Below are 10,561 nucleotides of genomic sequence, written 5' to 3' on the forward strand. Positions count from 1 at the left end.
CAATTGGAGAAGCTCAAGAAAATTAGCTGAAGAAGAACTGCCTGAGTCCCATTGTGTGTTCAGAAGCTACTTTGACAATTTGTATAAAAATCCTAGGCCAGCACAGAGTAACGTCGTTCTTTCTCTTTATTTTACAAAAGGCATAGGCCTCTATAGGACCCGCTGCAATGTGGATGCATTGGAGAAGCTAGTTGCACCCGAACAAACGACTGATTTCATTCTATCCTATAATCAACAAATGCAGGCCAATATTTGCTTGGATGTTACCCTCTTGGCAGAAAAAGAAAAGGAAAAAACCCCCAAAGGTAAGCAGAAAGTTTACCGAAGCGGTTTACCTAATTTAAGTTGTCCACAGAAAAGCGATCTTGGGATTCTATAGTCTTCCATGCATGTGAGGTGTCCTGAGACCAGTGAAGCTGGGCTTGCATCAGGAAATACTCAATTCCTTGAATACGACAATGGTCTTGGTGAGGTGTTAGGTATTCTTTCTCGCCAGGTGATGCCAAGAATTTTGCGAAGGAATTGCATATGAAATTGATCTGATATGGCAATGATAGGATGTCCAAGATTCACATCCGTACAGGATTGTCAAAAAGACAATGGCACGATAGACACTGATCTTGGTATCCAGGGCATGATAGACACTGATCATGGTATCCAGGGCACGATAGACACTGATCTTGGTATCCAGGGCATGATAGACACCGATATTGATGTCCAGGGAACAATATACACTGATCTTCATATCCAGGGTACGATAGATACTGATCATGGTATCCAGGGCACAATAGACACTGATCTTGGTATCCAGGGCACAATAGACACTGATCTTGGTATCCAGGGCATGATAGACACTGATATTGATGTCCAGGGAACAATATACACTGATCTTCATATCCAGGGTACGATAGACACTGATCATGGTATCCAGGGCATGATAGACACTGATCTTGGTATCCAGGGCACAATAGACACTGATATTGATGTCAAGGCGAATGCCATGTTCAGGCCAGAGGCGATGTGTCAATCTTCCAAAGGACACACATGCTTTACCGAGTTTTGATGTTACTTTGTCGTCAATCATTGCAATTTGAGAGAGAACACCTCCAAGGTAGCAGAACTTATCTACAACTTTGAGTGGCCTGTCATCGATGGTAATGGACGGGACGGTATACGCACCTTCTGATCTCGGCTGAAGCATGGCCTCGTTCTTCTTGAGGCTAATCATAAGGCCAGAGCAACGAGAGGATTACGCAAAGGAGTTGACAAATAAATTGCATTCGTTCTTGCACATTCTGCTCTTTCCATGCTCTGAGCTCGCATCAACCCGCTTCCCGCTTCTGGTACAATTCCCAAAATCCAGAGTCGCTGCTCACCTCCACTCATTTGTTCCTCTTGTTCCCCCGCATGTGGCACCAACTTCCCCAGTCTCTTTAATCTCTCCCTTTCCTGCAGAGCTTCAAGAAAGCCATTTACCACCATCTCAGGTCATTCCACAACCAATATCTTTCCTTTCCTCATTACCCCTCCTCAAGCTCTCCTCTTTCCAAGTTCCTAATTTTTCTTTGCACTTCTGTGATTGAGAGTTTGCGGCTGTATCCATGTTGTTCACCGCATGTCCTGCGCTTGCCCTCATTCTTCTTCACATCCAAGTCTGCCTCCATTTTTGTCCCTCAACCCTGTCTTCCCCCTCTCTTTCTAATGATACTTTTGGCCTGTTACATCCTGATTCCTTCTGTGTTCTAGCTCCTCCACGAGCCTCGACTTTGTATGCAAAACAAATCACATGAAATGTTGTGAACGTACTACATAAGCCTCCACTAAAGCTAATTCACTTATTTTGTGAACTTTCTCAACAGAATGATCATCCAAAGTATGTCAGCAAGAACGCTACAGTTTATACCCGGGTCATTTGCAGAGGTTGGTCCATTTACAAGGCCAAGGAGGGAATATTGGCGATTTGTCTCAAAACTTGATATAGATTGCGCCATGCATTGAGCCTGCAGACTTTCGAAGGAAGAGGAGTAATGTTAATTGCAGGTAAATTATATGAGTTGTGAGATGAGGTGATGGAAAGATTCCTATATTTTAACGACTGTGAATACCATGTGTGGTTTGACTCCTAATACTGCATTTCGGAAAGTCGTGGAGAAGCAAGAAACTTGAAACATAAATTTTGTGCAATTCATCTATCAAAGTATGATTTTTCATAGCAAATTCCTTTTGCAGTGGAAATCCATGATGTAAGATGCGATTCCCGTTGTCTTTATGAATCCATGTCAAGCAATCTTTAAGTAATTAGATTTTTTCCCCTTTTTTATAATAACATCTCTTTGGGCAAAGGAATGTTTTTCTGTTAAAGCAAAACAAACAAAAAACTAGAACGGCACTCAGTAGAGAGCATACCTCCGCCAGGTGAACAGTTTACGTTTTGTATGACAGAGTAGACCTGAAAATCACAATACGGAATCACATTTAATCAAAATCATCCGTCCACAACTTGTTGAGATATCTTGTTCACAAACGAACAGAAAGACAGACAGGGGTGAAAACATAACCTCCATCCACCTTTGGTGGCGGAGGTAAAAAACTGGATGATTTTCATTTCAAACTAGAACGGCACTGAGCATACCTCTGCCAGGTGAACAGTTTACGTTTTGTATCCGAGAGTAGACCACAAAATCACAATACATAATCACATTTAATCCAAATAATCCGTCCACAACTTTTTGAGATATCCTGCTGTATATAGTTTTTGGCCTTCCTGCTGTATATCCTGCTGTATATCCCGCCACCAAAGGTGGATGGAGGTTATGTTTTCACCCCTGTCTGTCTTTCTGTTTGTTTGTGAACAAGATATCTCAACAAGTTGTGGACGGATGATTTTGATTAAATGTGATTCCGTATTGTGATTTTCAGGTCTACTCTGTCATACAGAACGTAAACTGTTCACCTGGCGGATGTATGCTCTCTACTGAGTGCCATTCTAGTTTTTGGCTGTATATAGTATATAGTTTTGAGGACCAGTTCACTGGTAATTCCCTGTTTGTCGTTAAAGGCGGCAAAAAGGGTTGGCGTCAGGAAGGGCATCCGGCCGTAAAACATTGCTTCAAAAAGGGGACCGAAAAACAACAACAACCACGGTTCCCGAAAAAGGCCAACCCCCGCTTTGCGGGGAAAAATGGCCTCTAAAGGTGGTTATTTTTATAGTTTTTGGCCCTGTCTCCCATTGATGAAGAATCACTTTAAAAAATTATACTAGCCAGATCCGGATCTTCACCAAAATTGAATCGATTCTTCCTTGTCAAACACACAACCTGTCTACGAAGTTTCGTCCAAATCCGTCCATAACCTTTTGAGATATCCTGCTATATGTTGGTTTTTGCCCAATCTCTCAATGGTGAAGAATCAATTATAAAAATAAATAATTCTCATATCCGAATCCATATTCAGATCTTCACCAAAATCGAATCGATTCTTCCTTTTCACACACATAACCTTTCCACAACGTTTTGTCCAAATCCTTTTTCAACATTTTGAGATATCCTGCTATGTATCGTTTCTGGCCCAATCTCCCAATGGTGAAGAATCACTTTAAGAATTCAAGTAGCCGGATCCGAATCCGGATCTTCACAAAATCTAATCATTTCATCCTTGTCAAATACGCTACATCTCTGCCAAATTTCGTCCAAATCCGTGCACAACTTTTTGAGATATCTTGTTCACAAAAGACAGATAGACGGGGGTAATACCTTTGGTGGAGGAGGTAATAATTTTCCCGTTATTCAAAAAAAAAATGATAGGTATAATTTTTCCCTTATTTGAGCAATTGTTCAAATATTTCTTCAGCCAAGGAAAAATGTCCAAGGAAAACAACATTATGACCTTGAGAAACTCGAAAAGTTGAAGTCCGCGGTGTAACTTAGAGAGATGGATAGACACCTGAATGTTGCTGAAATATCCTTTCGACCCTTCATCATCCTCACACAGAGCCCTAAACCAAGGTCTCATATCTTAACTTAGTTCAACCCAGGACAGGATAAGCAAAAGGGCCAATTGAAACTCAGCAAGAGCCAACGCAGTGGAAGAAATGCAATATGAAGCCTCACAAAATCCATGCTATTCAAACCCAGGCCTGTACCCAGGAAGAATAGAGGCAATGTTTGGAAGGACCTGCAGCAGGAACCGGGCGCCATTTTCCTGCATAAATATTGTACTTGACGGTGCCAACGCAACGTACCTCCCTCCCTGCCCCGACCCCTTTGGAGTGGTGCAATATGGCAGAGGCATGGATGATGTCGGGGAAAGAGTTTTAAGCAAACATTTGTGCGGGCGCTTTAAGCACCGCGCAGCAAATGGCGGTTTCCCTCGTCGGCTGCGAGTGCTGGAAGAGGGGACGCATGCGGCCTGCTTCTCAGAAGCCGTGCCAGCATAAATATTGCTCAAAGACTCCACGCATGCCTGCTTCATTATTAAACCAATTGGGCGAACGCCACTTGCCCAGGGTTTTGACAGTGAAGGCAATTAGCTGCTACCATAATGCCAACTGGCATACAGTGCAGAAAAGGTTGCACTATTTACTGTGTAGGCCTCTATACGATGTAGAGCTGCCTCAGTCTGAAAATGTTGTTGGCATAAAGGGGGAACTTTTCAGCTGCATGTCTGGTTTTTATTTCACTACAACTACAGTGCTGTTTATTACCTGTGGATATTGAGGGTGGAGGAAAATATGATGTACTTTCCAGTGAGGTGGAAAATCCATGCCAACATTTCTTTCCTATACTGAAGAGCGACCTGTGTCCATTTCTTCCATCCTACATCAACTTAAATTTCATCGTTTAAGTTGCTTCATAAATCAAGTACACTTTAGGTGTATTTATTTCATGTCTATGCTCAACCGGTTTAATTTCTTAACCCAAACAGAGCATCCGCTACACCAAGGTTCTGTATTTTGAATCGAAGGATTTTTTTTCATTTTTTTTTTCAGGTTCTCTCAAATTAAGTTAAAACTCACATTCTTGCAAGCAAAACGAGAAAGGCAACAATCAGAGAGACTTCTTTTCCTGAATAATTCTGTGCAGTTTTACGGTTATCGTTCAACCATACCCCGCGCGCTTGTGCGCCAGTATGAAAACATCATACCAAAAGTACCACTTTGGCTTTGTTTTCCCTGGACATTGCGGGGTGGTCTAGCAGCAAAAAAGATACCAGCTGGCAAAAAGAAAATTTCAAATAAGGAAGCCTGTGTCGGTTTGTAATAAAAAAACAACAAATATTGGCAAAAAATATAAAAAGTATTGGATTATATTCACAAAGAACCTCAGCGTTGCAGCCAGGGGTGTCGAGAGCCAGCACGGGCTCCGGGGCAAACAACCTCGGGGGCCCCACTGCCACCCTTTCTCTCTTTTATAACTTTTTAAGGTACTTTCTTTAATGAAAAACCCCAAAAAAAAAAAAAAATTGGCAAAAAATATAAAAAGTATTGGATTATATTCACAAAGAACCTCAGCGTTGCAGCCAGGGGTGTCGAGAGCCAGCACGGGCTCCGGGGCAAACAACCTCGGGGGCCCCACTGCCACCCTTTCTCTCTTTTATAACTTTTTAAGGTACTTTCTTTAATGAAAAACCAAAAAAATTAAAAAAAACAAAAAAAAATGGTCACTTTTATTTAGGCGGATGATCGAAAATAAAGGAGATAGCAGGACGTTTGGACCAATTTAGTCAATTCGCACCCTCAAATGTTGAACACTGTTTCTCCATAAGCTTGGCAAACAAATACGTGCGAAGATGGTAAATAATATTTTTGGACAAAGAGGATACAAACCCATTTCGTTGTAACGCAAATTTCTGGTTAATAACCTTTTTTCTGTAAAGTTTGAAACTGTACCATTAACAGCGGTAAATCTTGTTTTGTTTCTGGCAAGAAAGCAAAATCAGCTTCTGGGTTCAAATGTAACGAGGAGGAAATGAGGATGAGGGGTTTCACTGTACTGTTAAAAAAAATTACAGGAGAAGCTCAGGTCCCTCAATGGACCCTGGGCCCTGAAGCAGCGATCCCCCTCCTGCCCCCCCCCCCGACTCCCCTCTCGACGCTCCTGGTTATAGCCGAGTGGTCTATGACCATAACGACTGCCTTTCAAAGCGTTTTATCAACAAGGGGGGAAAGTTCCAATAAGTGGCAATAAAATGTTAATCTACCTTCACGCAAATCACTGCAATCTCTCTCTGGCGTTACAGGCATTGGATGGCTGCCAATAGCAGTTTCTCGCTTCCATCCTCTCTCTCTCTCTCTCTCTGAGTGTAGATAATTGACCCATTAAGAGGAACCGTATCAAGGTTCAGATTGCTTTGACATGCACAAGTTAGGAATATAGATATCCATGAAAGTCTTTAGTGCACAGGACCTCCATGTTTCCATGGTGCATTCATGGTGCAGCTCGATTTAAGTGTGGGCACCAGCTGCTTTCTCCTCCTTGAATACTCAATGAGCTTGCATCGTTTATTACACCGAAAGCATGAGAGCCAGGTTTTTGATATCATGGAATCAAAAATAAAAATTTCATCTTTTTCCCCCTTTTCCTGCAAGGAACACATTTATATATCTCATCCGAGGTCCACCTGCGAGAAGATTAAATGCTGCCAAAGCTATCACTTGTGATTTGATATGCTGCTTGCTTTGCCGTTGTCTCCCAGACTATAGTCTAAAAAGGAATTGGGAATATGGCGAGGGTGTTGAAAGTAAGAGGGCCAACTGTTTTCAGAAGGCGGAATGGGGATCTTACACATTTGCAAATTCACGTGAACACATGGGTCAGTCAGCTGAATGGTCCTTCCAAAATAATGACACTCTCCGATGGAACAACCTGCGGACAAAACACAACTGCACAATTCATAGGAAGGAGGATCCCATTTCATCATAAATTGCGTCCGGTCCAGAGAAATCGCAGGGACTTCCAAAACCAAGGGAGCAGAGTTTGTCTGATAATGCATTTCACAATAACTGAAATGTAATGTTTAACCAACAAAAACTTTGACTATTATTTATCTTTTTCACAAATGTGAAACTGGAATTCGAGAATTTTTTGGATCTAATTTACCGCAAGACCAATAATGAGTTGCTCTGTTTGACATGTCCCCTCGATCACCACATACTCGGAGCTTTCTCACGATAACCTCAACATTAAAATACCCACTTGTTCGCTTTCCTTTCTCATGAAGTCCTTATTAGCCTCACCAGTGGGTATTGCATTTGGGTTCGTTTGTTACTTACAAAATCATACATCATCAATGGCCACAATACTCGTGGCATCAATCCAAACTTCAAACAGAACACCTTCAACTTACCTGGCAAACCACATCCATGAATCCTCTTCAAACCTCTCAAACGCTTGTTCCTCAGCTCCTCCACTCTTCCCACATCATTCAACTCCACTGTATACCATCTTCCCAAACTCTTCACAGGGGCCTCTGTCAATGATGGAACCACCTCCCCTCCCAGCTCAAACCTGTGCATGTTATCGACCAATCCGCATCTCACTACCACACTCCTCGACTTTCTTGGAGTGTAATGGTGAGAAGCCCATTTTTGCCCACTGCATCAACCCTTCCAGTCGTCCCAGTACCTCTCCTGCTGCATCAGCCGACTGTTGAACAATTGTCAGGTCATCCATGAAACTCCACCGATCTGGGCTTTATGGCAGAGTGGCCAGACGGAAACCAACCAGTTCAATCTTGGTTTCATCAGACCACAGAATCTTGTTTCTCACAGGCTGAGAGTCCTTTAGGTGCTTTTTTGCAAACTCCAAGCAGGCTTTCATGTGTCTTTCACTGAGGAGAGGCTTCCATCTGGCCACTCTGCCATAAAGTCCAGATCGGTGGAGTGTTGCAGTGATGTTTGTCCTTATGGAAGTTTCTCCCATCTCCACATAGGATCTCTGGAGCTCAGCCAGAGTGACCATCGGGTTCTTGGTCACCTCTCTTACCAAGGTCCTTCTCCCCCGATTGCTCAGTTTGGTCGGGCGGCCAGCTCTAGGAAGAGTCCTGGTTGTTCCAAACTTCTTCCATTTAAGAATTATGGAGACCACTGTGCTCTTGGGAACCTTCAATGCAGCAGAATTTTTTGTGGGCTTCCCCAGATCTGTGCCTCGACACAATCCTGTCTCTGAACTCTGCAGGCAGTTCCTTCGACCTCATGTCTTGGTTTTTGCTCTGATATGCATTGTCAGCTGTGAGACCTTATATAGGCAGGTGTGTGCCTTTCCAAATCGTGTCCAATCAATTGAATTTACCACAGGTGGACTCCAATCAAGGTGTAGAAACATCTCAAAGATGATCAAGAGAAATGGGAGGCACCTGAGCTAAATTTCAAGTGTCATAGCAAAGGGTCTGAATACTTATGTAAATGTGATATTTCAGTTTTTTCTTTTCATTAAATTTGCAAAACTTTCTAAAATCCTATTTTCTCTTTGTCATTATGGGGTATTGAGTGGAGATTGATGAGGGAAAAATGGCCTCTAAAGGTGGTTCAATTACAGAATATTGGAACGTACTTTTAGACATTTAGACCTTTGTATCTATTTGACGTTTTGGACCCATTTAGACCATTTTGCCCTTTTAGACGCTTTGAACCTTTTATGACCCTTTATACCCTGTTAGACCCTTTGGACTTTACATCCTTTGGAACCTTTTAGACCACCTAATATCGTTTAGACTGCTTAGACCTATATACAGAAGGCCTTCAGACCTTTAGACACATTCGACCATCATTAGACACTTTACATTCAGATCCTATAGACCCCTTCCAACCCTAACTACTATTGGAAAATACCCTTTTTGGCATTTTTCTAGTTTGTCTGTCTGTCTGCCTTTCTGCACATTATGCGCTGATGTAGGCCACAAATGCCATCTGGTGGTAGCCAGTATTACACGTTATCTTTTTATGGGCTAGTACTTCGAAAAAGTATTACAATTAGAATATGAGTCCGTCCATAAAATATGTATGACTATAATGTGAGTATGTCTATAAAGTAAGTACTATTCCCATGCAAGCAATACAAAAAGAGTGTTCTACAATCTGAGTACGTCTATAAATATACATGTATTAATAATATAAATGAGTGCACCTATAAAGGACATGCTATTAAATTAGAACATGCATACATCGAGAAAGTACGGAATATGACTTCGTCTATAAAATACATATAATTGCAATGTTAATCTTTACAATGAAACCGAAAAGATCTGTTTGTCCACTGTATGAACATAACCTGAAGTTGTCAATGCATCGTCTACATACATCACAAAGACAAATATGCAGGCAAACAAACACACCACACAAACACAAACACACCAGCACACAAACACACCAGCACACACACCACACAAACACACCAGTACACAAACACACCACACACAAACACACCACACAAACACACCAGCACACACACCACACAAACACACCAGTACACAAACACACCACACACACACAAACACACCACACCACACAAACACACCAGTACACAAACACACCACACACAAACACACCACACACAAACACACCACACAAACACACCAGCACACAAACACACCAGCACACAAACACACTGCATAAACACAAACACACCGCACACAAACACACCAGCACCCACACCACACAAACACACCAGTACACAAACACACCAGTACACAAACACACCACACACAAACACACTACACACAAACAAACCACCCACAAACACACCACACACAAACACACCACACAAACACACCAGCACACAAACACACCAGCACACAAACACACTGCATAAACACAAAAACACCACACAAACACCAACACACCAGTACACAAACACACCGCACAAACACAAACCCACCACACAAACACACCGCACAAACAGCCCGCACAAACAGACCGCACAAACAGACCGCACAAACACACCGTACAAACACAAACCCACCACACAAACACACCGCACAAACACACCGTACAAACACAAACCCACCGCACAAACACACCGCACAAACACACCGCACAAACAGACCACACAAACAGACCGCACAAACACACCATACAAACACAAACCCACCGCACAAACACACCGCACAAACACACCGCACAAACACACCACACAAACACACCACACAAACCCACCACACAAACCCACCGCACAAACACACCGCACAAACACACCGCACAAACACACCGCACAAACACACCGCACAAACACACCGCACAAACACAAACCCACCATACAAACACACCACACAAACACACCACACAAACCCACCACACAAACCCACCACACAAACCCACCACACAAACACACCACACAAACACACCACACAAACCCACCACACAAACCCACCACACAAACCCACCACACAAACCCACCACACAAACACACCACACAAACACACCACACAAATCCGCACACATCAAGTCCTGGCGAGGGTCTGCAATCTCTGATTACTCTTTCTAATTATTCATGTCATTGGACAACGATGTCTCTTTCAGTAAAGGGCAAGTTCTGTATCATAAAAACGAGTCACCATTGAGTGTTGA

The sequence above is a fragment of the Myxine glutinosa genome, chromosome 6 (genome assembly GCF_964187855.1).
Source record: "Myxine glutinosa chromosome 6, kmMyxGlut1.1, whole genome shotgun sequence".
In the NCBI taxonomy this organism is placed as follows: domain Eukaryota; kingdom Metazoa; phylum Chordata; class Myxini; order Myxiniformes; family Myxinidae; genus Myxine; species Myxine glutinosa.